Here is a 27,141-nt window from a genome sequence, read left to right as displayed (position 1 = left end):
CAAAAAGAGAGGCGGGATGATAGCAGTCCCTAAGGTCCTAAAAGTCATAGAAGGTTCTACAGTTCTAAAAATTGATTATTTTGTGAAACAGCAGATTCTATTGGTTTATTAAGTGCAGTTTATGCATAATTTTTCAGTAAGTTTTCTAGGTAAATCCCAGCTTCACCCCTTTTATGTTCATCAAGAATTTTCAATTAAAAGTGAATTCAACATATTGACTGCAACATTGTATGTAATAGCAAAAGACTGGGAACAGCCCAAACGTTCTGCGGTAGTAGACTAGTTAAATAATTGATGGCATTTTCATACAGTGGAATACAATTTAGTCAATGGAAAAAATGAGGTGGCTCTACGAGCACTGATACAGAATAACTTCCAAGACACATTAAAAATGAAAAACACAGAATGCAGAATGCTGTGTAGAGTATGCCAGCATTTGTTTATAGATTCATACTTTCTTCTATGTGCAAAAGCTACATCTGGAAGCATAGCTGAAAATTGACAAATTGTAGTTGCCTAAGACAGGGACACTGACAGAATGAAGAAATGGGGAACAATAGAGGATGGAAAATTTATTTTTTCAAAGGATTATGTTATCAAATTTATCAGTATTTTCTTATAAGTTCTGTTTTGTCTCTTTCTTAAGAAGGTCTTCCTTCCCTCAAGGTTAAAATACACACTTATTTTTCTAATTCCATTGCATTTTTATACGTATGTATATATCTGTATAGTAATCTATTGTCTATATTGAAATTATTTTTGAGACTTACTTTACACTGTATAACTTACATCTTTTGAATTTTGAAATACAGGTATGTATTACCTGTTTTTTAAAAATTGAAGTATAGTTGATTTACAGTATTTTATTAATTTCAGGTGTATAGCATACTGATTCAGTATTTTTACAGATTATACTCCATTAAGTTATTACAAGATAACAGCTATAGTTCCCTGCGCTATATAATATATCCCTGTTGCTTATCTATCTCATACATAGTGGTTTATATCTCTTAATCCCATACCCCTAACTTGTCCCCCTCACTTTTCTCTCCCCTTTGGTAGCCACTAGTTTGTTTTCTATATCTGTGAGTCTGTTTTTGTTTTGCATATACCTTCATTTGTATTATTTTTCATATTCCATATATAAGTGGTATCATACAGTATTTGTTTTTCTCTGCCAGAGTTATTTCACTGGGCATAATATTCTCTAGGTCCATCCATGTTGCTGCAAATGGCAGAATTTCATTCTTTTTTATGGCTGAGTAATATTCCATTGTATGCATATACCACATCTTTATCCATTCATTTGTTGATGGGCAATTGGGTTGCATATTACCTTTCTGAGAAGAAAACTGGGGAAAAAAGAATCTACCAGATTTTATTTTTAAAAAATCTTTTTTAAGGAATTTAGTGTATAGGGTGCATTTTATGGCATGTGAATTATATCTCAATTAAAAAAGAAAGAATCTAGCTTATATGGCAAGGTTGAGATTACTAGCATGAGAACTGGGTGGAGACAACAGAATCCTCCTAGTTAAACCTGATGCTAGGGTTTAGCAAGGATCTCCCCAAGACTCAGTTTTATAGTTTAGCCTAGTTTTATAAGTCAGTACCTATTTGGGCAAATCAAAGCTATGGTCAACCAGGAAGCATCTCTTTGCCTTCCTCACAAGTGTGTCTGACAGTTGGCCCTACCTCCTTCTATCAGTCTGGTTCCCTTTGAGGATGCTCTCCCCAAAGAGCCAGTGCTCAGGCTTAGGACATCCTGGGGCAGATCAACTAGGCCCAAATCAAGACAAGGAGGAGCCAGTGCTGAAGCTGGACAGACACTGTCTAGCAACCAGGGGGAAGAGGTGCTGGAAAAGAAGCTGAACAAGAGGTACAAAGCTAGGAGGCACCAGAGAGAGGCCAACAGGCAGAAGGAGGCAGGGCTGGGTGAATGTTCAGAATAAAGACTGGGAACCAATTGGGATATATGTATATGTATAGCTGACTCACTTCGTGATACAGCAGAAACTAAACTCCAATAAAGATGTTAATAAATAAATAACCCCCCCGACCCCGCCAAAAAAAAAGACTGGGAATCATGGCCCTTGGCGCTTGGCTTGGGTGTGTGCCTATGCACAGCCAACAATATCTGAAGGCCACTGCATCTGCTGCATCTTCCTCATCATCACCATCATCCCCATCATCCAACATTCACCAGGAACCCCAGGGCTGGGAATACAAAGATGTATAAAACAAGGACTTCCAGTTTAGTTGAAAAGTGGTAACAGTGATCCACCCAAAAGCACATTTAAGAAGCTAAAGGAAGGGTATGATCGGAGCTATGGTCCAAAGGAGAAGCTGAAAATCCTTTAGACCAAGTTTCAAGGATTCTTCATCAGGGGCCCCCAGTGGATGTTACTGGAGTTCCAGGGAGAGGCCCACAGGGTGGAACAGGGGACATTCTTAAGGAGGGCAACATGAATAGGGCTAAAAAGGAGAGCAAGACTGAGCCAAGTAGGAGAGAGGAAAGACGAGGCGTTCCAGACTTCCGGGGAAGCATGAAAGTTAGGAATGCTTGCCACAAGCAGTGTGGACAAACACACAGAGTGGGTCACCAGGTCAGAGCAAAGGGCTAGGGCAGGAGAGCAGTGGACGCCAGACCCCTGTGTGGGAGGCCCTGACTGCCATCCTAGAAGTTTGATCCTTACTGTGCAGACAGTGGGGAGCCACTGAAGGTTGCTGAGCAGGAGGCTGACCCTTGCAAACAGGCATTTTAAGTGAGATTACAGAGGAGCCCTTTATCCCAGGCTTTTTCAAAGACCTGTGTGTATTTCAAGTGGCACTTGAGAGAGAAAGTCGTAAAGCACTGCCCTGTGTCATGTAGACAAAGAAAAAAAAGGTTGAAGGGTCTCACAAAGAGATGCTTCAGTGAGAATGAGAAATGAAGGGGGGCTCATTTTAAAGAAGTAAACAAATTTGCAGGACAGAACTGCCGGGCATCTGGAAAACTGCAGCACTTTCTTCAGAGTCTGGAATGCCCTCTTTTGGCTGGAGGTGTTCTGCCTCCTTTTTTGGAGGTTAGTTGTGATGTCAAAACATGGAATTGCGGTGTAGGGAGGCAGCTGGGAGGAGGTAGACGAACAGAAATATAAATACTGGGCCCGGACAGCATAAAAGGCCTCCACACTAAGACCATCCCCTTGCAGAGGACTTTGCCATCTGCCTCTCTCAGTGGAGCCTCGGAGTTTTTGTCAAAGTTGCTGGGAGCTTCCTAACTACCCAAATAGTTTCTCCTCTTAAAACAATAAAATGATGTTTAAAAATCGGTCACATTTTGATTCAGAGCTTTTTCAATATTGTTCCTACTTGTGCACAGCGAGGCAGTTGGCAGGGCTACTCTGGGGCCATGAACTGGGCAGTAACTTTAGGCCATAAATCAGCATTTATGTAAGGTGGAAGAGGAAGTCAGGATTAAATTTCCGGTCTTAAACTGGGCTGGGTACAACTGCAGGGCAAGCTCTGTGAATACAGAGGCAAAGCTGAGCAAGCCAAGGGAAGGGCATGCATGAGTTATGCACAAAAATCAACCAGGCTGAACTGATGACATGGATGGGCAACTGCTCCAGGTGGCTCCACAATTCTGGGGGGCGGGGGGTGGGGTCTGAGTCCTTCCTTCTTTGGCCTTTGCTAGGGGTCCCTCTCCCCTGCTCTCCTGCCCACACTCCCTGGGGCCTTTGGGCACTTTTAGTCTCTGCACGGTCTACAGGAACACAAAGGATTGCAAACTCAAAGCTGTCTTTCCGCTGGAGTCAGAAGGGAATGCTCCCGTCCCCGCCCCTCTAGACTAGTTCTGAGTACCAGTAGGCTCTTACTAAAGCAGCCATGGTCAGGTGATACAGCTGACCAGGACCTTGACAGTCAAGTTCACTGAAAACCCAAATGTACCCAAAACAAGGGGTTGTGCAACTCATGGGAACTCCTACTTCTGTGGTGTTTTTGCTCTAACCCTCATTCCCCTGTGGCAACTGTGTCTGAAGTCCCAGACTTTCCAGAAACGTCCTGATTTCACATGCTTTTCCTTGAGTCTCTGGAAGCACATAGGTGTCTGCCAGGGAATATGCCCTAATGTTTTGGTTTGACAAATGGTCACTGTGCCCGTGACACGCAGCTGGCATGAGGTTGCAAAACAGCATTTTCCCACCAGGTGAAACTCAGTTACTAGGCTGGGGAGAAGGCCAGGCATTGGGAAGCTCTGGTGTGCCAGGCCATCGGTACCTGCTGCCGAGTCACACAGACCCCTTAGCAGGGCTGAGTGCTACCCCGCCAGAGTCTCTACCTAGGGCAGGGAGAGAGGGGGCTGAGATTTGGCATGTGGGAAGAATGACCTAGCATGCATCCTGTACATGTTTTTGACTGTGTTTTAAATCCCTCTACTACAGTTAGCCACCTCTGAGGCCCTCAAGGAGAACCTGTTTGCCTTCTTTCCACACTTGAAGGCTTAGCTCCCTTCCTGCAGCACAGCAGTTCAGGAGGTGTGAGGACACCCACCCTGGTCTGTGCAGCAGGCCTTGCTCAGGAAGGGGGTGGGGGAGTTCCTCTGGAGAAAATGAACATGAGTCACTCCTCTGCCTCCCCCCCCCCCCACCCCCTCGGACCCTCGCCCCCGACACTGGAACAGACACACAGCCTAAAGCCCCAGCACTCTTCCCTTTGCCCAGAACACAATGAAGGAATTAGGACCCACCCACTAAGTTTCTGCAGCTGACACTTCAAGGCTCAAAGTCTAGCTCACCAGCACAGTCACACGTCTGACGTGTCCTCTTTGCAACCAGGCCCCAATCCAGCTGCCATGCAATTTTGCTAATTCAAACTGCTTTCCCGTTTAGGGATGTTGATAGCCATCTCCCATCTCCTTTTCCTGCTGACATCATCCCACATTTTCTACAGGTACAAATAAGGGTACAGTTCCTGGGGTAGTTTTCAGGCTGCCAGAGGTGGAAGTGAAAAGATCCTGCCCTCCCGGGTCCACTTCACTTCTCTGGCGTTTGGCAAATTGTCCGAGTTTTAGGGATAAACGAGGAAATAAATCACCTAGCTAAGGTGAAAGGCCAAAAAGAACTTGGTGACTGCAGCTCTGACCCAGATCTGTCCTGGGCATCTGCAATGCAAATCTGCATTTTGTTCTCTGCCCCCGAGGTCTTGCACAATAGCCTGTGTATAAACATCCACTCCAACAATGCCTGACTGTGCAATCACGCTGTAATCACAGGCCGCCAGGAAGCTGCTGCTAGGAACTGCACCATTCAACTTCTAGACATCCCATGTCAAAGGAGTCTTCACGGCACGGACGTACATTCCTGCACACACCAACGCGTCCCCGCCGCCGCAGCTGCTGCTACAGTTGAAGACTCCAAGCCAGGGAACTAGGGCGCCACCCGCCAGACCCGCCAGTCCCAAGTTACTATGCAGGGATGTCATAAGCTGCTCAGCTGTTCTTAAAAAAAAAAAAAAAAAAAAAGGCCTGCTCCACGAGGCTACCGAGGGCGGCGGGAACCACCATCAAAGTTCCCAAGCACATTCCTGCAGCCCTAGCAGTTTTCGAAAACAGAGAAGAGTGAGATGCCTCAAAGAGTCCACTGGAAGCGGGTTTTGGAGTTTTATATAGAAAACACTCACATATGTAGGTGGGTGCGCTGACAGCTTTTATGGCTAAATTGCAAAGTGTTAGGCCTTAGTGATTACTGTCAGGCTCGGGACGTAGTGTGGGAGGAGAAAGGGTGGGGGAGTCAGAGGGGTTTGTTCAAAGGGGGCTTCGGGGCAATTCTGGTTTTGCATTTTGGAAATGCGTAGGGTTGTTTTCCCAAACTTCCGAGTTGCTCTGCTCTTCGTCATTGTCAGGCCAAGCTAAGAAAAAGGGGGTGAAAGTTCCTTTAACTTCCTTCCTGCGACCTCGGCGAGGGCTACGAAGAGAAAGAGCACGCTTCCTTGGGAAGCACCGGGCGGGAACTGGGGGACCGCTGCGCCCAGCTTGTCGCGCTGGGGAGCGCCGGGTGGAGGACTAGCCTCGGACGCAGGACACGGGAGGCCCCTTCCCTGCACCCCTCCTCTAGCCAACGGCGCCCGGAGCGGCCCGACTGCAGCCCTGGCTGGTTTAAGTACCGCGGCAAACCGGCGACCACAGGGGCGCAGCCCGGGGCCCGGATCCCGGCCGCCGAGCTCCCTCCCTGCAGCGCCCCTCGCACGCAAGCCCAGCGCAGCCGGCCCTACCCGTCCCGCCACATCCCCGCCCGCGCGGCCAAGCCCCTGCCCCGAACGTTTCCGGGCGTCGGCGCCCCGGCTGCGGAGGGGCTGCCGAGCTCCGCGGCTTACCTGCGCGCTGGATCCCGGGGCCGCTCGGAGGGGCGCGGGGCGCAGGCGAGCAAGGCCCGCAGACTCAAACTTTGTTGCTCTCGGGACGGCGCAGTCGTCACTTCCTCGCTGAACGGGTGGCGCGGCCCGGGCCGTGACCCAGCAGCTCGCGCGGTGGCGCGCCGGGCCCTGCAGCCGCCCGCGCCCCCGGCTCTGCGCGCCCTCGGCTGCCGGGGGAAGCGGGCTGCAGTCCGCCGAGCCTGCACCCCTCTGGGGGAGGCTCGCTCCAGCAGGGTGGTTTCCGCGCCGAAGAAGTGCGGTCGAGGCTGCTCTCAGGCTGGATCTGGAAGATGGTGTTGGGGTTCAGGGACCCAGAGCTGGGGTTACGGGAAAAACAAAGGATGGGGAAGGAGAAAAGTTTTTCAGTTTGGTGTTGCTGCTAGAAGGTCCTGTTGGAAAGCACAGTGCTCTGTGTTTGTTTTTGCTTTTTGTTTTTTTTTTCCCCACCAAATAATGCCTAAGCTGGGCCTTAAAAGGGTCTCTTCTTCCCACATTCCCTCAAAAGATCTGCACACTTGTCCTTCGTCATTTCCACTAATTATAAGGAAACAGGACGTTCAGCGTTTATGACTTCAGGGGGCTATTTAAGCGCCCAAGTTGGGGCTGAAAAATAGTTTCTGTTCTAATCCTCCCCCGCGATTTCCACCTCCTCCTTTACAGTCAACTCACAGGTCTCTTTGGGGCCTGATGCATTCCGTATTTCGTCACGGACCAAAAGTGACTTGGAGGGTAGGGTGGAGTCCTGACAAAAGGAGCCTCAGGCAGTAGTAGTTCTGAAATTTATCATTGCCCAAAATAAATTCGCTCACCCTATTCAAAACTACAAAAACAAAAAGCCATCTTTTTGGTTCCTGATAAATAGCAACAAAGTAGTTAAACAGCGGTCTTTCGGGAAGAATTCCTGATCCGGTAAAGCTGGAAAGAAAATGGGTTAGCCTTTGCTGTGGTTGAGGAAAAAAAAAAAAAAAGACATTTGAAACTGCAGTGGAGGGCTTTCCTAATAGTAACGTTAGCTTCATTGCAGCTTGTTGTGAAAACAGGGACCCTTTCAAAGGTGGTTCAAAAGCATCAGTTAGGGCTCCACAATTTTCCCTTTTTCCCCAAATACTGCTTCTACAAGCACATTGGCCAGATCACAGAATCTTCCATTCTAATGCTTCATCTTTTTACTAAAGCACAGGAAACCGCAGAGTTGAGTGAAGGCTTTGTCCAGAAAGGTGGATGTAAAATTGATAGAAAGTAACATCTGAGAAATGATCCCCGGGTCTGTGTTAATACCTAATGGGAAACCACAAGCGCAGACTTACCCAGGAGTATGAAGATAGAAGCTCTCCTAGCAACATGAAATCCCCCACATTGCAGCCCTTTATGCACAATTATGATTTCTACCGAGACATTATTAATGGCACATTATAAATACAAAATGTATCATGTAAGAAAAATAACGTTCTGAGAAATAAGTGCATTATTATACTCTCAATAATTATAATTCTCTGAAATTTTTATGACATCACACTATTGTGGGCTGGTGGTGGAGGGATTGTCCATTTCAATTTTGAAATAGAAGTAATTCCTTAATGCATTCCGCTTAAGGCAAGCAACGCCATAATCAAGAGGAGTAGAGAGAATATACTTCTAAAAACAATCATGTGATACTCCATATTTGCTAGGACAAGAGCAGAATATTTCTTTGTTCACTACCGTGATTCTGAATTCTCAGTCACAATTTCATGAATATTCAGTATTTCTGCATGCCCAGGAATAATTAGCAGACGATGTAAATGTTTGAAAGCCTGATATTTATGTATGCACAGACACACATTGCTTTTTCTCTATGTGGGGTGGCATTTGCTGGAGTTCCACAAAGTGTAGAACCTGTGTTAGGCACACTTGAAGACAGCCCCCAGCTAATAGTGATCCCCTTCCTCCTGGTATTCATGCCCTATATAATTGCCTCTTTTTGAGTGTGGGCTGGACTAATTGACTCAATTCTAACAAATAGCATATGGCAGAAGTCATTTGATGTCACTGCTGAGATTAGGTTATAAAAAACCTAATGTGGCTTCCATCTTGGGTGCTCTATTTCTTTCTTGCTCTTTCTTGGATCACTCACTGTAGGGGAAGCTACCTGCCATGTCCTAAGGCAGCCCTGTAGACTGGGATAGAGACCTGCCAACAACCACGTGAGTTAGCTTGGAAAGGCATACCTCCCCCTTCCCCCATGCCAAACAAGGCTTCCGATGAGACCGCCAACCCCAGCCAACAGCTGCCTCATGAGAGCCCTGGTAGCAGAGGCATCCAGCTAAGCTGCCTGGATTCCTGACCCAAAGAAACTGTAAGATGATAAATATTTGTTGTCTCAAGCTGCTATGTTTTGGAGTAATGTGTTACACAGGCATCGATAACTAATGCACAGGAAAAAGAGAAGGAAGTCATTGTGGACCCGATGACAACCCCACACAGACTTCCTGCTCCCTCACCTGGAAAGCAGAACATGGAGAAAGAGGCAGGGATGTGGACCAGATCTAAGAGTAACATGTAAATCCTAAGAACAGAAGACCCAGCCCTTACCCCTTCTGCAGAATAAGTGTCATCCTTGAATTTAAATTAGGTCAGAGGGTGTGTGTTGCTGCTCGGTCCGTGGCAGCCCTGGTATTGGATGCCATCAACCTGATAGTATGTGCAGATGTCTTTGTGTCACAAGGATTGACATCTGTCCAGGTACCCTCTTCCTCCCCCTCAGGGCATCTGCCCTGATCCCCAAGGCTCTGGCACAACCAGTGACTGTGGAGTCAGGCCCTAGTCCTGGAAGGGGAGCTTGAAAGACGGGACTTCAACCCTGGCAGCCAGAAGGGATAGGTGATTTCAGTGAGAGTCCAAATGTAGGCTTGTGGTCCTACAATCGAAGAGCAAGCTGTGAACTATCTCTGATAAGAATCACCTCCACACTGCTTGCAGGGCTACAAGAACATTCTGTCCACGTGGTGGTTATCTTTCTCTCAGCATCATTTCCTCTCTGACTGGAGCTAATTATTTACTTTAAAAACACAAAACAAAGTTTTAGGAAGCAGGAAAGATATTATACTCCTTCATCCCTTACCAGGACAGGCATGTACTTATGGCTGCCCCCCATGTCCACCTCCCCTCAGCCAATCCCATAGAAGCTGGCAACTGTAGAGCCCATTTCTGTTTTCCCTCCAGAGACGCTAGGCTCTGATTTTTCTCATGTACAGTGGCTGCAGCTGCTGTGTTGCCATGCCGTCATCTGGTTGCTATGACTTATGAGGTTGTGGATATGCCAGAACGTGAATCTATTAATTTAACAGGAACTGGGCTCAGCACATATATTCCTTGTTAGGTCATTTGCTTTGCTACCTAAACCACATCCAGTGTGTTCGGCAATGGGAACGTTTCCTAGAGTCTGGCTTTGCAAAAATGCTAAATGCCCTGAATTTTGAGTCTGCACAGTTTTATATTATTAAATTACTATGGGGGACATAAGGCATTCTAGCAGGGGTGTGCAAAGAGATTAGCTCAGGGGAAAAAATTAAGGGAAGGGAAATAGTCAAAGTCTCTGGTCTTCATTCTCTATACATTGAGGCCCTTTCTGCAGGAGGTGTCTGTCCTAACTTCTGTAGAAATCCTGTCCTGAGCCCAGGCTCCTCATTGACAAGTCTGAGCTCTGGAACACCAGAACTAGGTGATGTGTGCCACGATAAGAGAAACGACTGTCCTCTTCTGTGGTGCATGTAAGCAGGCATTTTTCATTCAGCCCTTCAATTAACACTTACTGAATGTCTACTAGTGGGTGTGCTAGCGATGCAAAGATGAAAAGTACAAAGTCTGTCCCTAGTGGGAGAGAAAGACACATAAATTACAATGCAACATGAGAAGTATTATAATCGAGTTTTGCCCTCAGGCACTATGAGCTTCCAGAGAAGGAAGCAAATAGGTCTGTTTGGAGAGGGGCGTTATGGGTCACCACCAGTGTTTCTCTTTAAAAAAAATTTAAAATGGTCAGATGCATTGCATTAAGTAATAATAAGTATTGTTTTGTGTAGCTTTTGTTTCAGTTGTATATAATATATGTGTATATTTGTATGGGGTCATAGTGTAAAACATACTTCCTACATGCAGGCAAAGAAGTGTGAAAATTCTGGGTTTAGAGAGTAATAACTAACTACCATACACTGACGGCCTATGATGGGCCAGGCCTCAAGGTGTCCCACTGGAGAGTTGAAGAGACAAGCCATGACTTAAGACAGTTTCCAGATCCTTCTGAATTCTCCTTCTTTAGTAAATCAAGGCCAAGCCTAAAGGACCAGCTCCTTGAATCCTCTCTGAACAGAGCAGAGGCCTTCCACCCAGGCCAGCTAGGCCAGCTTTAAGGCAGTGAAAGAGTAGCCACCCCCTTTCTGGCCTGCCGGATGGTGGGAGGGGAAAGAGGAGAGAGAAGAGGGTCAGAAACGCATCATGCTTTTTCCTCCGCTCCAGGTCTCGGATGGAAGCAGGAAAGGCGCATTACCTAATGAGTGCACTGCAAACACGAGGTGGAGGTGCAGTTCTCACCCAGTTCCCCACTGGAATTCTGGGATGAAGCTGCCTCCAAAGTGGTTTTATGGCAAAAAGAGGGCAGCCGCGTCAAAGTGAACCTGGTGGTCAAGCTGCGTAGGCAGAGCGAGTCCCTGAGGCTTAGCGCTCCTGAGTCCCCATGGTTTCCACGTGGCATGACTATCGCATTTAGAGCCAACAGCCTGCTGTAGGACTGCCCTGGTGAGGCAAGGTGACCCTGCAGCAAGCTCAGGGGAGTCAGGAGTCTGCACTAGTGAGAACACAGGGGAAAATGAGCACCAAGCTGCAAAGGGGAGAAGCCTGTGCTGGGAGGTGGCTCTGCTGAAGAATCCACAAGTTCACGTGCCATAACCGGTACCAGCGGGGGCCTGCACAGCCAGCAGAAACCGAGAGGATGAGGCAGCTTGCTATGGTGGTGAGGAACAAGGATTCTGGGCTGCCCACACACTGCCTGGCTTCAAGTCCCATCTCTGCCACATACTACCTGTGTGACCTTGGACAAGTTACTTAGCCTTTTTTTCCCCCAGTTTCCTTATCTGTAAAATGAGGATAATTGTATGTACTTGATAAGGTTGTTATAAGAATTAAACTAGTTTGTAAAGCTCTTATATATGTGTTCCTTAAGTGTCAGTTAAATCAGGAAATCACTCACCAACCAAAAGGATTCTATATGGATATCATACGACTCCAAGACCCCCAAATTGGACTTTTAGTAAAAATATCCCCAACCGGGCTTCCCTGATGGCGCAGTGGTTGAGAGTCTGCCTTCCAATGCAGGGGACACAGGTTTGTGCCCCGGTCCAGGAGGATCCAACATGCCGCGGAGCGGCTGGGCCCGTGAGCCATGGCCGCTGAGCCTGTGCGTCCGGAGCCTGTGCTCCGCAACGGGAGAGGCCACAACAGTGAGAGGCCCGTGTACCGCAAAAAAAAAAAAAAAAAAAAAAAAAAAAAAAATCCCCCCAACCATCAGATCATGGGGAAAGTTGGATCAGCTATAAACTGTACATTTAAGATATGGTGTAAGTTAAAATGTTTGGCTCCTCTACATAGTTTGGCTTGGAAGATAGACATTGAGCAGCTCTTTTTTTTTTTTTAATATTTATTTATTTATTGGCTGCATTAGGTCTTAGTTGCGGCACACGGGATCTTCTGTTGTGGTGGGCTCTTCGTTGCAGTGCTCCGGCCTCTCTCTAGTTGTGGCACACGGGCTTAGTTGCCCCCAGGCATGTGGGATCTTAGTTCCCAGACCAGGGAATCGAACCGGCGTCCCCTGCATTGGAAGGTGGATTCTTAACCACTGGACCACCAGGGAAGTCCCTGAGCAGTTGGGACTATGGTTGGTAGAATAACAGTCCTCCCCAAAATGTCCATGTCCAAATCCCTAGAACCTATGAATATATTAGGTTCATGACAAAGGGGAATTAAGGTTGCTAATTAGCTAATCTTAAAATAAGATTATTCTGGATTGTCAGGGTGGACCAATGTAATCACAAGGACCCTTAAAAGCAGAAGAGGGAGGCAGAAGAGGAATCAGTCAGAGGGAGATGTGACTATGGAAGAAGGATCATAGAGATACAAGGTTGCTGGCTTTGAAGACGGAGAAAAGGGGTCATAAGCCAAGAAATGTAGGTGGCTTCCGGAAACTGGAAAAGGCAAGGAAACGGATTCTCTCATAGAGACTCCAAAAAGGAACGCAGCCCTACTGACACCCTGATTTTAGCCCATTAGATAAAAATCTGTGTTGCTTTAAGCTACCAATTTAGTGGTAATATGTTACAGTAACCATAGAAAACTCATGCAGGAGAATTTTCTAAATGTAGTATTTTCTGGGAAGTATTTGCATCACATGTGTTACCATGTGTATGAGAAGCCCCAGTTTTCAGATTACAATTTGAGCAGGAAGTCTGGCTGGGTGGGCCAGGCACAATCCCAGAATGCCAGCACACGGGGAGGTTCCCAGAGTAACAGGCCACTAGAAACTCTGAGACAGTACTTTGAAAGCACAGTTGTATACAGTCCCCTGGCTTAGGGATGAACTCCAATACGCATACCGTTTCTTGGAGCTGCTTCTCAGACTTGGTACCTGTTGGTGCTAGCAGGCCACAATGTGGAGGCCAGACGTGGAAATGGTTAACAAAAGTAGACCAGAGTCAGCTGTCAAAAGCTGCTGTGGAAATTCTCTGTGCATTTGATGACCATACTTCCCCAGCAAGGTTGTATAACCACCCAGAGTTTGTAAATGAATCTTTTCACAATGAAGAGAAAAACACAAACCCAAGAGTCAAGGCAATCTACACAGCATTCATGGGATCTGGGTCAGCCAGCAGGCTGAGGTTTAATCACTCTGCACAGGTTGCTTTTTCCTGTGCATAGCTCAAAGGTTAAGCTTGCTGTACATTGGGAGGAAGTCTTGTCACAATCCTCTGCCAGTAATAAATATTGGTCCTGGGACATTGGTCTTAACGTTGACGTGGGAGGTGTCATTTGAGTTCTCGGGCCAAGAAGTCAGTAGACATTCATGACCCAATGCAGCCAATAATAAAAGATCTAGATAAAACATGGGTTACATTGTCTCAGGTTTGGGATTCAGTGAAAACACTTCTTTCTACTAATAAAGTTATTCGCTGTTGAAAAAAAGAAAGAAAGAAAGAAGCCTGGGCTTCCCTGGTGGCACAGTGGTTGAGAGTCCGCCTGCCGATGCAGGGGACACAGGTTCGTGCCCCGGTCTGGGAGGATCCCACATGCCGTGGAGCGGCTGGGCCTGTGAGCCATGGCTGCTGAGCCTGCGCGTCCGGAGCCTGTGCTCCGCGACGGGAGAGGCCACAACAGTGAGCGGCCTGCGTACCGCAAAAAAAAAAAAAAAAAAAAAAGAAAGAAGCCTGAATTCCAGGCCCAGGCTGTAGCTACCCAGCTATATGACATTGGACAAGTCACTTAGCTTAGCTTGAGGAGGCAAGATGATTTTAGGTCAAGGATGTGCATGAAATCACACAGTGAAAAAGTAAGTTTCGGGACTTCCCTGGTGGCGCAGTGGTTAAGAATCCGCCTGCCAATGCAGGGGACATGGGTTTGATCCTTGGTCCAGGAAGATCCCACATGCCGCAGAGCAGCTAAGCCCGTGCGCCATGACTACTGAGCCTGCATTCGATGGCCCACGTGCCGCAACTACTGAAGCCCCTGCACCTAGAGCCTGTACCGTGCTCTGCAACAAGAGGAGCCACTGCAATGAGAAGCCTGTGTATCGCAAGGAAAAGTAGCCCCTGCTCACTGAACACAGAGGAAGCCCACGCGCAGTAACAAAGACCCAAGGCAGCCAAAAAAATACATTAAAAAAAAGAAGTTTCAATTGTCTTTTTTTTCATCTTTATTGGAGTATAATTCTTTACAATGGTGTGTTAGTTTCTGCTTTATAACGAAGGTCTTTTTTTAAAATAAATTTATTTATTTATTTATTTTTGGCTACTTTGGTTCTTTGTTGCTGTACGTGGCTTTCTCTAGTTGCGGAGAGCGGGGGCTACTCTTTGTTGCAGTACGTGGGCTTCTCATTGCGGTGGCTTCTCTTGTGGAGCACGGGCTCTAGGCGCGTGGGCTCAGTAGTTGTGGCTCGCGGGATCTAGAGCACAGGCTTAGTTAGAGCACAGGTTTAGTTGCCCTGTGGCATGTGGGATCTTCCTGGACCAGGGCTCGAACCCATGTCCCCGGCACAGGCAGGGGGATTCTTAACCACTGCGCCACCAGGGAAGCCCTCAATTCACTTTTTGTTTTTCTGATTATGTCAAAGAGAGGGTCTCAGTTTACCGCTAGTGTGTCTTTAACAGCTCATTAATATGCGCTAGTCTCCCTTTTTGCAAAGAGAGAGGTCTCAAGCTCAGACACTTCACAGACAGCACTTTTCCCTGACCTGCAAAGCGGGAAGAGTGATATTTCCTTCGGTTTGTTAAGAAGGAAGTAACATAGCACCTGAAACCCTTGGCCCAGGGCCCAGCTGGTAGCTGACTTCTGATAAAGGAGAAAGGTTGACTACTTGACTCAGCACCCACCCCGGTGCAGCCCTGGCCATTCACATGTTAACTCCCACATCCTCACAATAACCCTGTGCAGTAGGCACTGTTATTCCCACTCAGTAACCCCACGATGTAGATATTGTTCTCCTCATGTTACAGATGAGTGAGCTGAGGCTCAGAGAGGTTAAGGAACTTGTGTGGAGTCTTAGAACCAGTGGCTCCAGGTGAGATTCAAACCCCAATCTCTCCGACATCAAAGCTCTCTTTCCCCTTCACCACATTGCCCCTCCCACCAACTTTGAAGCCAGACCTGATTAAATAGGAACCACCTGGCTAGAGGTAGGGAGAGGGGGACACAGAAGGAACTCTGAATCCCTGTCTTGCTGGTGAGCATCCTCGGTCTCACTGCCAGTCTGGGACAGTCTCAGGGACCCTGGTTCCTGGTCCTGTTTTCCCAGTGTCACTCCTGTCCCCACTTGCCCAGGGGAAAATTCTCTTCTTCATTCAGGGACTGGAGTCCTTTCATTGGCCTCTTATTTCTGTTGCTGGGTCCCCACCACCTTCTGCTAGCTTTTTCTTCTACCACCCTCTTGCCTGTTTGGACTTTGGCCAATTGCCTGACGTTGGACCAGTGCTGACCCTTGACCCTCTGGGGCTCACCTAGGTGTCTTGGTCTCCACCAGTCTTTTGGCTCGATGGTGACTTCCCTACAACAAAGTAATTTCTCTCACACAGTTTGTCCTCTCAGCGCCTCCACTTCCCTTTGCTCTAGTTTGTCATGAGTAGGTGTGTGGGCAGCACTTAGGCTGCTTCTCTCTCGGGCCGCTGCCAATCCATGCGTCAGGCCACCATCGGCTCTTGACTGAACAACTGGAACACACTCCAGTCTTGCTTGACTCCATTCCTTCTCCAAAGTACAGTTAAAACAGCTTTCTGAAGTGCCACCTGATTGTGAAACTCTCCTGCTTATCCTTCCACATTTCTCCACCGTCCTTTGGATAAAATCTTGACCCATTAGCCTGGCTTTAAAGACCTTTGTGAACTGGTGCCTACTGAACCTTTCAGCCTATTCTCTCTGCAGTCTTCGCTGCCTGTGAGCCGGTCATGTTAACACTAGTTGCAGCCTCTGAACGCTTCTGGATGTCCTTGGCACACAGTCGGTGCACCTTTACGTGCTCCAGTAGTATCCTGCATCATCTACTATTGTAATGAGGCAGAACTATTCTAGTGGAGGAGCTAGGCCTTGGAGTCAAGCTATCTGGATTGAGATGCTAGGTATGCCACTTACCTGAGCTGTGTGACCTCGGGCAAGTCACTCAACCTCTCTGTGTTTCCATTTCCTCATCTGTAAGATGGAGATAATAATAATACCTACTAATAGGGCTCCTGTGAGGGTTACATGAAATAATGCATGGCCAATGGCTTAGTGCAGGGTCCGGCACATAGTGAACATTCAATAAATATTGGTTATTGTTATTTCAGCACACTCCATAATCTATGGTAAAGACCAGTCCCCTGTTTTGTCTTCCTCACTCTAAGCATCTTGAGGGCAGAGAGTGTGTCTCATTCACCATTAAATCTTTGGGTGCCCAGCATAGAACCTGACACATATGGTACTCAGTACGTATTTACTGAATAAATGAATGAATGAATGAATGAATGTCTTGCTCCCTGGTTTAGCTAAGTCAACTTTGCCTGATCCTGATGTTCTCTTTGGATTCCCAAGACCAGTTGTCCCTGCTCTGGCCTGGGCAGGCCACAGCCCGAATCTGTCTATGGCAGCTCTAAATAAGTGGTGTCAATCAAGTTAGAAATATCCTCAGGTAGGATAGAAGGAAACTCTCTCACACTGTCCTCTCAGCACCTCCACCTCCCTTTGCTCTAGTTTGTCATGATGAGGTGTGGGCAGCACCCAAACAGAGCAGGACATGCCTTCGCCTTCAATGAGGGTTTGCTGGGCCATGCCCTATTGGGTGCTGAGGATATGGGGGGTGGGGGGGGAGGTGGTAGGGTATGAGCCCTGCCTGCAGGACCTTCCTGAGGGGTGGCCGGGTCCAGATCTGGCTGGCCAGACAGGAGATGGGCAGTTCTATCACAGGGTGCACTCAGCAGACGTCAGGATCTAACCTAGCCGCGTGACTGGGAGCCAGGGCGTGAATGCAGGACCAGGAAATCTGGTTCCTAGGATTTGGAGCAAGTCAAATTAGGGCAGCAGGTGAGCCACACTGAGAAGAGGCAGAGTTGAGACCAGCAAAGGTCGGAGTCCAGCAGGTGAAGCCTAGCACCGGCATGGAGGCTTTTAGCTGCTTGTTCTCTATTGTTTTCTTCTTCTCTCCAGGAAGGAGGCTGAAGACAAAGAGAAAGCCACTCAAGATTTCTCACCCCAAAAGTAAGGGTGAATAAAGGAGCAGCAGCAGCCACAGGCCAGTATTCAAAAGCAGATTTGGGTCTCCTGTCAAGACGTGCCTCAGGAAGGCAGCAGCTGTGGTGTTGGATGGTCGGGCCTCCTCCTGGGCTAGCTGCTGGAAGCATGGCAATGTGAGAATACTGAGGTCTAGGGCCTGAGGCCTGGAGCCTGCTCTAAAGCAGTTGTGTGGCCTTGCATAAGTCACTCTACCTCTTGGGCCTCCATTTCTCCACTTAGAAAAGGAAGGTTGGAAAAAAAAATTAAAATTAAAAAAATTTTTAAAAATTTAAAAAAAGGGACAATGTTAAGGATTTCCAACCATCAAATCTAAAGACTTCTTTTTCAAAGCAAAAAATTTCAAAGACTCCACAGGATGGCAGTGATCATTTTGGTATCTGCTGATCAAAAGAAAATGCAAAATAATAAAAACAATCACTTTTATATCTTTTAAAGGAATTTGCATTTTATCAATCACAAGAGCATCTGCTGTCATTTACAAAAATTAGGGGTGCAATATCCTTGCGGGCCCAGAGTTGCATCTTTCATGAAAAGCTTCTACCCAAAACCCACCAGCACAGCTTTCGTCTTCCTTAAGACACATAGAAGTTAGTCACCTATACCTCTGACTTGAAAAATGTGAGGGACACCACAGCACTGGGCAAGTGTTTTTCAAACTTTTACTTATTATACAATCCATCAATGATGCTAACATGATGGAACAAAAATTGAAAGCACAGGTGATGGGTGACATTTGTCACTTTTTGGCTGCCCGGCTTCAGAATCCCTCCCCAGGTGTGTAGAAGACGCCATCTTAAGTCTTAGTGGAAGTTAGAGCCCACTGCTCACGTCTCACTACAGAGGCTGAAAACGCCAGACACTTGCTTCCCAGCCTCTTTTATAGGCAGGGCTTAGACATGTGACCTGGACTCAGCCAGTCAGGTGCAGTGCCCTGGACTCTGAATAAGAGGCCACAGAGCGAGCCCCTCAGATAACCTTGTTGCAGTGGGGTGGCAGCAGCTGTGGCAGCCATGTCCAGATCCCAGGGCATCAGCAGCAGCAGGGTCATCACTCAGGCTCTGACCATGGTCGTGGCACAAGCTTACCAGGGTTCTGAGGCCAAGGCAGGACTCTCTGGATAGCTTCTGTGCCACCATTTTGGCCATGCTCCTGGCTGTTTCCCAGCATCCTTGGTCTCATTCATGCCGTGAGCCTGCCTCTCTCACCTTCCCAGATTCCATGGGCTACTCAACATCCTTCCCATGAATTCCTCTTCTGCTTAACTCATCCAGAGTCAGTTCCTGTTGCATTTTAAAGTCACAGCCCTGACCAATTCACAGTCATATGTCAGTCTAGGCATCCAACTTATTTTTGTATTTTGTTTCGGTCACACAGTTCTGAGAAAATTCTGATCATACAGGTAGATGATGTCTTAGTCCATTCAGGCTGCTATAACAAAATACCATAGACTGGGTGGCTTACAAAAACAGAAATTAATGTCTCTGGAGACTGGAAGTCCAAGATCAGAGTGCCAGCATGGTTGGGTGAGAACCCTCTTCTGAGCTACAGACTGGCAGAAGAAGCTAGTGAGATCTGTGGGGCCTCTTTTATAAGGGCACAGATCTCAATCATTAGGGCTTTACCCTCATGACCTAATCACTCCCAAAGGCCCCATCTCCTAATACCATCACCTTGGGAATTAAGATTTCAACATATGAATTTTGGGGGCAAACAAACATTCAGACCATAGCAGATGGTTATAAATAATAACAATAAACACCATTACATAGCGCCCACCATATGCCAGGCCCTATTCTAATCATTTTAACATATATTAACTCACTTAACAGACCTTTGAGGTGGGTCTGTTAAAATTAAATTTCCCCTTTTACAGATGAGAAACTGAGATACCAAGGAGTGGAGTAATTGGCCCAAGGTCAAGGTTTTAAATCAAGGCAGTCCTGCACCAGGGTTTGTGCGCTTAACTCCTGCTAACAGCGTTTTTTCAGTTTGTCTTTTGAGATTAGAATAGTCTTCAATTAAACCACTTTAGAAGCTAGAAAGAGAAATGAAAAGTTTTGTTTCAAAGTTGAATGAGTAACTGTCAAAATATCCAACAACTGCTCTTCGTCCTCATTGTAAACATAAAAGTCAGGCAATAAACAACTAAAACTTACAGCACGTACTAAACAAACAAGGCAGTTTTATCACTCTGTATTCACTGTTACAAGCCTGGTGGTTTACGGAGCCTCGTGGATCCAGTGCAGGAAGTACTCAGTTCTTCATTGCTCTGACTTTGTAAGCAGACGTGCCCAGGCTGGCGTACAGCACACCCACTATCAGGGCCAGGCTGTGCTCAGAGACGGCAGGAGGAGGTTGTGCCAAAGTCCACACAAAACTGAGTTTACTAAAACAATATCACATTGATGGAGGTATGTCGCAGGGCACAAGAGTCAAACGAAAGAGCTCCCAATGGCCAAAGCTGGAACAATTTGAAGAACAAAATTAAGTAGCATCAAATTATAATCCAAAATATAAAATAAATATCCATGAGTCCGTACTTACATACAATTTTTTAAAAACAAAACTTTAGGGAGTTCCCTGATGGCCTAGTTGTTAGCATTCTGGGCTTTTATTGCCGTGGCCTGGTTCAATCCCTGGTCAGGGAACTGAGATCCTGTAAGCCGTGTGGCACAGCCAAAGAATAAAAAGCAAAAATAAATAAAAAGAAAACTCTACAGTGGGGAAATCTGATAAACACTACTTCAGGCAGGTGATAAAGATCAACATCACCAGTCATAAATCATGTTGATAGCTTGTACCTTTGATACGATATGATGAAAATTGTACTTTACCTCTGTGACCATCCTCCCCAAAAACCATAACCCCAGTCTACTCATGAGAAAAACATCAGACTAATCCCAATAGAGGGATTGCAAGTAGGATAAAAAACTTAACTAGGGGCTTCCCTGGTGGCGCAGTGGTTGAGAGTCTGCCTGCCGATGCAGGGGACGCGGGTTCGTGCCCCGGTCCGGGAGGATCCCACATGCCGCGGAGCGGCTGGGCCCGTGAGCCATGGCCGCTGAGCCTGAGCATCCGGAGCCGGTGCTCCGCAAGGGCAGAGGCCGCAACAGTGAGAGTCCCGCGTACCGCAAAAAAACAAAAAAAAAAAACTTAACTAGTATTCACAAGGTCATGAAAAACAAGGAAAGTCTGAGGAACTGTTACAGCCAAGAGGAGCCTAAGACATGACTTCTTAATGTGGTTTCCTAGATGGGATCCTGAAACAGAAAAAGGCCATTAGGTAAAAATTAAGGAGATCTGAATAAATAATGGACTATACTTAATAATAATGTCTCAATATCAATTCATCAGTTGTGACAAATATACCATACCAATGTAAAATATTATTAACAGGGGAAAGTGAGAGCTGGGGAGGGGGAGGGTAAGATGAGAATTCTGTACTATCTACTCAATTTCTTTGTAAATCTAAAATTTTTATTTTAAAAGTCTACTGTTTTAAAAGAATCATAAAATTGACTCCTCCCCTCAAAAAAGTTAGTTTACCTGATGATGCACCTTCTACAGTTGAAGTCTTGGTGTGCCACAATTGTCTATGTAATGTATTCACGTTATTATAGGCTAAACACTTTATAATAGCAGTTTTTGAAATACTTCAATACTTTTAAAATGAAATTCAAATCTTCACATTGCATCCCTGAATCTCCTCAGAGTAGCTGAGCACAGTTTGCTCTGATGGAGGGGAAATCACAGGTAATGTCCTTTGTCCCTGTCCCTAAAACCCTCTGGATCTGTGAGATTGAGGGAAAACTCCATACCTCCAGGCAAAGCATTTCAAAACAACGCAGTAACCTCCCATCCCCCCAGCTCCACCCAAGACACTGTGTGAGCGACTGTTTGAAGCCAAGGCTGCAGTTGTCTTTGTCCTGCATTTGCCTGACAAGCCCAGTGCTTCTCGGCAACGGGAAGGGCAGAAGGCTGGTATGAAGCGGGGCAACAGATGGCCGGGACATGTTCTCTTGAAGCTCAGCTGCCCTGGCCAGCCTGCCAAGCTGTGTACATTTCAAACGTTTGAGGTTCAACCAAAAGAGACGAGTAATGATTTTAAATCACTTTTTGAAACACATGGCTAATCCTTGGGTAGCCAGAGAAGAGCACTTTTAAAACTCCCTTAAATCCAGTGGGGGGACAAGGAAACTCTGTGTGCTTTCTTGGCTTTGAACCCAAATCAGGCCATCCTGGGGGCAGTGGGCATTTGTCCAGGATCCCAATATGCATCCTGCTTTCTCTGCTTTTGGAAAGGGTGTGATGTTTCGGTATGTGTGTTTGTTTGGGGTGATGGCGAGGAGGGCAAAGGCTGTTAGCAGGTAGGTTTGGATCCTGAGAAATCATGCACCCTGGCATTTGCCTGTGATCTGAAATTGGGAGATCTCTAGGTTCACTTGCTTCATAAGTTCAGGCAGCTCTATTTCCCTGTCCGGGTTCAGGTCTGTCTTATTTCTTGACTGGCTTACACGAACAGTCTCCTATAGTTGCTTTGCAGTCCTGTGTCGTTAGAATCTCCCGCTACATGCGTCATCTCCACTATTATATACAGCATCTCCCATCTTGAATATATCTTTCCTTGCCTCCACATCTGCCTCTAGCTACTGCTCCCATTTCTCCCTTTCACCACAAAACTTCCTGAACTAGTCATCTGCTCTCCATGGTTCAAGTCTTCACTTCCTGTTCACTCACCCGCTCCTACTCTACTACTGAAACCTTTCTTGTCAAGGTCACCAGCAATTTCTATGTTGTAAAACCCAATGAGTCTAACTCTGTCCTCATCAAACTTGACCCACCAGGAGCATCTGACACAGTTGACCACATCCTCTTCCTTGAGGCACTCTTCTTTCTTGGTTTTAATGGTGATACTCTCTCCTCGTTTTCCTTCTATTTCTTTCTTTTTTCTTTTTTTTGCGGTACGCAGGCCTCTCACTGTTGTGACCTCTCCCGTTGCGGAGCACAGGCTCCGGACGCGCAGGCTCAGCGGCCATGGCTCACGGGCCCAGCCGCTTCGCGGCATGTGGGATCTTCCCGGACCAGGGCACGAACCCATGTCCCCTGCATCGGCAGGCGGACTCTCAACTCTCTCTTCCCTGCGCCACCAGGGAAGCCCCTTGCTTCTATTTCTTTAGTATCTTCTTCTCAGTCTCCTTAGCAGGCTCCTCCTCCTTCTGGTTGCTCCATGTTGGGGTATCTCAGGGATTGGTCCTAAAACAGCTTCTAGTCTCTTTCTAAAGCTCTCAGGATGGTCTCATCAGGTCCCAGAGCTCTAAATACCACCCGAATACTGATGACTCCTGATCTTACACCTCCATCCTTGAGCCCAGACTCAACTGCCTGCTTTATATCTCTACCTGGCTGTCTAATAGACACCTCAGATCATATATTTCCAAGATGGAGCCCTTGATTCTCTTCATCCTTGAACTCTCCCCCTCATCTCTCCCCTCTCACCTCTGTAGCATCTTTATCCATCCTTTTGCTCAGGGCAAGATTCTAAAAGCCGCCTTTCATTCCTCCTTTTCCCTCATCCCCCGCATCCAAGCCATCACTGTGTTCAGTCAGTTCTACCTTCAAGACAATGTACCTAGTCTCTACTCCCCACTTTTTCTCTCCATCTCCACGGGTACCTTGCTAGTCTAAGCCACCATCATCAATCACCTGGACAACTGAAATAGGCTCTTGTCTGACCCCTCTGCTTCACAGTGGTACCTCCCAAATTCACTCTCACATTTTCATGTGAGAATTAACATGTAATTCAGTGATATTCAGTCATTCTTTCATTCAAGAAATAGTTATTAAGTGCCTAATATGTACAGGCAGTGAACAAATAGACAAAAGTCTCTGCCCTCAAGGAGTTTACAATCTAGTGGTGAGAGATGGGCAATAGATATGATAAAGTAAATGATGTGATATGTTAGAAGATTGATAGATGGTATGGAACAAAATAAATCGGAGTAAGGGGATCCCAGGAAGCATATGTTTTTGTTATGGGAAGTTGTTATAATTTTAAATAGGGGAGTCAGAAATATTGGATCTCTAAATATCATTTCCCACTAAAGGGGTTTCTAAGAGAAATGTCTGATTCCAAATCTGGGCTAAAAAATGTGTAAGATGAGTCTGGAACATTTTGTAACATCAGAAAGCAAAGAAGCTAACAAAGCCCTCAGGGACGGCATCACAAGGACTCAGAAGTCAAGTTCAGGAGGCTCCCACTGGCCAAAGATGGCACAATTTGAGTGTCTAAAAGAATAATGATAGCAATGGATCAAGATACATACGCGTCAAAATCCCTGAGTCCGTAATGATGCTTTGAAAGGAAAGAGCACAACTCATTGGTTACCTCTGGGGGTTGCTAGGGAATCAATTATTCTGAAAACTAGTAAATGAAACTGGTAAATGAAAGAACTGCCTTTCCTATATGAAAGGTAAATGACCAGGTAAATAGTTAGTTTCCTGTATGACCAGGTAAATAGTTGGTAAGGGAAAGTTTCTCTTTATATACATATTCCATCTAAGAAACAAAGAAAAAAAAATAGAATTAGAACATCACAATTTTACAAGGTCTAGGGAAATAATCAATCTAGGCCATGATCATCAACAGCTGCTAACGTTGCACAAACAGAGCCAGGAAGATATTATATGCCTCCTGTTAGATGGGCACACTGCCTCTTATAAAGTAGTTAGAGATGAACGTCAGATAAATAACAAATAATGTTTAGTATAAATAGGTATCAAATAGTCCATGAGGTATACTAAAAATTATTCATTATTTATCTGAAATTCAAATTTAACTGGGAATCCTGTATGTTTATTTGCCAAGCCTGGCAACACTAGAAGTAGTCTAGCCAAAAAAGTCTAAATCCGATTAAGCCTCAAAATCTAACTACCAGGAAACATGATGAGACAGTGAAATATGTTAAAGGACACGACCACGGCAGTGTCATCAGCCACATGCAGACTGTGAAGACAGACTGCCCAATTTTTTTCAATAAATAGGTTTTCAACAAATAGGGGAGAAAGGGGGAGGAAGGAGGGAGGCAGGAGAGAAGTTTATTGGATTCTGATTCAAAAATCTAGGGTAGGTGCAGCCACTATAAAAATGATCTGGCTTATGAAGTCCACATTACTCTGACTCCCGGCTTGGTCTCTGGTCTCACGTCCCCTGCCTTACACTTTACAGTCTGGCAGCACCAGACACACTGAATCAAGGCAACAGAAGCAATCTTGAGACACTTGAGATCAAGTCTTGTTTTACTAAGCCAGCTTGCAAGAGGAGGGGTCATGTGGGGAGGAGAGAAAAAGCTAAGATCCTGCTTTGGGGGTGAGATGAGGTGAGAGACGGTTTGGGAAAAGAGCAGAGATGCTTTAAAGAGGGGGTGATCAGGAAATGAATGGTTTATGCCCCTCCTTGGCCTGCTTGTGGAAGGCCTTTGGAGCACGGTGATTTGGATGCTGGGCTAGGTCTTCAAGGTATAGCAGGGTGGCTCAAATTCCGGGTTGCATTCAAGCCATATCGCACCAGGTTCTGTTTCTATCTCTTTCCCTACCATGAGCCCCTCAAGGGTAGAGACTGTGTTTCTAGCTTTGGCTTTCCCACTGCCTGTCAAAGTGCCTGTCATTTCATACATATCTGGTGAATAAATGAATGAATGAAGGAATGAGTGAATCCCCCTTCACCCTTTGCAGAGACCGTTGTCTTCTCCTGAAATACCAAAATATGGTTAATAGATAAATTGCTTCATGAAACACTGAATTTAATCTTTGCCATTTCTATATATCATAAAGGAATACTTTATTTTTTATAATAATATTTATTCTTTTTTTAAAATTTACTTATCTTCCTTTTTTTTTTGGGTGGGGGGCTGCATCGGGTCTTAGTTGCGGCACATGGGATCTTCGTTGAGGCACGCGGGATCTCTTCGTTCCAGCGCTCGGGTTTCTATCTAGTTGTGGTGTGCGGGTTTTCTCTCTCTAGTTGTGGCACGCGGGCTCCAGAGTGTGTGGGCTCTGTAGTTTGCAGCACGTGGGCTCTCTTGTTCAGGCTCGCACACTCAACAGTTGTGGCACGCGGGCTTAGTTGCCCCGCGGCATGTGGGATCTTAGTTCCCAGGCCAGGGATTGAACCCACGTCCCCTGCATTGGAATGTGGATTCTTTACCACTGGACCACCAGGGAAGTCCCATAAAGGAATATTTTAAACTGAGAGATAAGGGTCAGCTCACCGAGGTAGAAGCTCAGGACATTCTCCCAGACATATTGAGATATTTTTCTCAGTGATGAAAAGCCCAGCTTGCTTCCTGTTTTCACTTGCATCTTCAACTCTGAGCGTTTGCTGTATATATGTCTTGTGACGTGTTATGTCAGCTGTGATGAGGCTCACATCACAAGTAGATGACAACCTTGGAAGAAGATCCCTGGACAAGTTCTCACTCTGGGAAGTACTGGCTGTTTTGAAAGTTCTGAGCTCTGAACTAGTCACCATCTATTTACTCAAGAGTAATATCAAGAGAAAGAAAGAAGAGATAAGCAGAAAGAAGAGAGAGAAGACCCTGCTCCTTTACCTCCCCCTTTATCGAGCAAAGACAAAGAAAAAAGATGAGGGAAAGGCTATTGAGTGTGGACCTTAAGCTTGAGATAAAAGGGTCTCCTTATACGACCATGATGTCATAAGCATTTTTAAAAAGATCCAAATAACATTGTTCTTCCACATCATCACCTTCTGAGTTATGATAATATCCCATTGGTATTGTTAGTAAAAAAAAAATTTTTTTCTGAGGTTTTTAGGGGAAAAATAAAGACCTAGACTTTTTTTTTTTTTTTTCAGTTTAATCATACACTTCATTCCCCAGACATGGCTGTGAGGACTCTGGGTTGTCCAAAGTCTCATCTCTTCCTTCAAGGATAGAGGTTTGTCACCACTGAGGATATGCTATGAGTTAGGTAGGCGTGACTCAGTGAGGAAGCCTGAAAGGGTCAGCAGCAGTGGAGCCACGTGAGGCTGCCCCTGGGCAGGAGCAAAGTCCTATCTGTCCATCACTGACATGCAGCAGGTATGCAGTAAGGGTTTGATGAATGAATGAGTGACTGAGAAAGAATACCAATGCATATGGAAGTGTAAGTTGGGCAACGTGTGTGAAAAACTAGAAAAAAGAAGCCCAATTTTTTCATTCATTTGGTCTCACGTTGAACCTGAAAATGGCATTTCCAGGTGCTTCTCCAGGAAGCCATATCACAGGAGTAAGAGGATTAGAGCCAGCACCTGACTCTATCCGGGCACCCCAGCACTTTCAAAAACAGCACAGAGTCCTAGTGGATTTGAAAAAAAAATTTTAGGGAAAAAAAAATGCTGAAATTCTGCCCTTCAAATAAAGACTACAAACTGTTTTTCGTGCACACTGATAAAACCTCAGCCTTGGGAGGTTGTATTAGTTTCCTAGGGTTGCTGTAACCAAGTACCACAAATTTGATGGCTTAAAACAACAGAAACTTATTGTCTTACAGTTCCAGAGTCTAGAAGTCCAAAATCAAGGTCTCAGAAGAGCCACAGTCCCTCTGAAACCTACAGGAAAACCCCTCCTTGTCTCTTCCTAGATTCTCGTGGTTTTCTGGCAATCCCTGGCACTCCTGGGCTTGCTGCTGCATCTCTCCGATCTGTCTTCATCTTCACGTCGCCTTCTCCCAGTGTGTCTGTCTTCACAT

The 27,141-nt window shown here is 46.1% G+C and overlaps 1 protein-coding gene across 1 annotated transcript in view; it reads right to left on the bottom strand.

Annotated features, from left to right (window-relative positions):
- The window catches only part of MIDEAS (mitotic deacetylase associated SANT domain protein), a 67,171-nt gene extending 60,712 nt beyond the window's left edge, over positions 1 to 6,459 (bottom strand). The window contains exon 1 of the mRNA XM_060004239.1: positions 6,358 to 6,459. The gene's annotated coding sequence lies outside the window, so the exon portion shown is untranslated. The remainder of the gene's footprint in view (positions 1 to 6,357) is intronic.
- Between the last annotated feature and the right edge of the window lie 20,682 nt (positions 6,460 to 27,141).

The sequence above is a fragment of the Delphinus delphis genome, chromosome 2 (genome assembly GCF_949987515.2).
Source record: "Delphinus delphis chromosome 2, mDelDel1.2, whole genome shotgun sequence".
Classification (NCBI taxonomy): Eukaryota; Metazoa; Chordata; class Mammalia; order Artiodactyla; family Delphinidae; genus Delphinus; species Delphinus delphis.
Note: the sequence above shows the minus strand (reverse complement) of the source record. Positions and strands in the feature narration are given on the sequence as shown.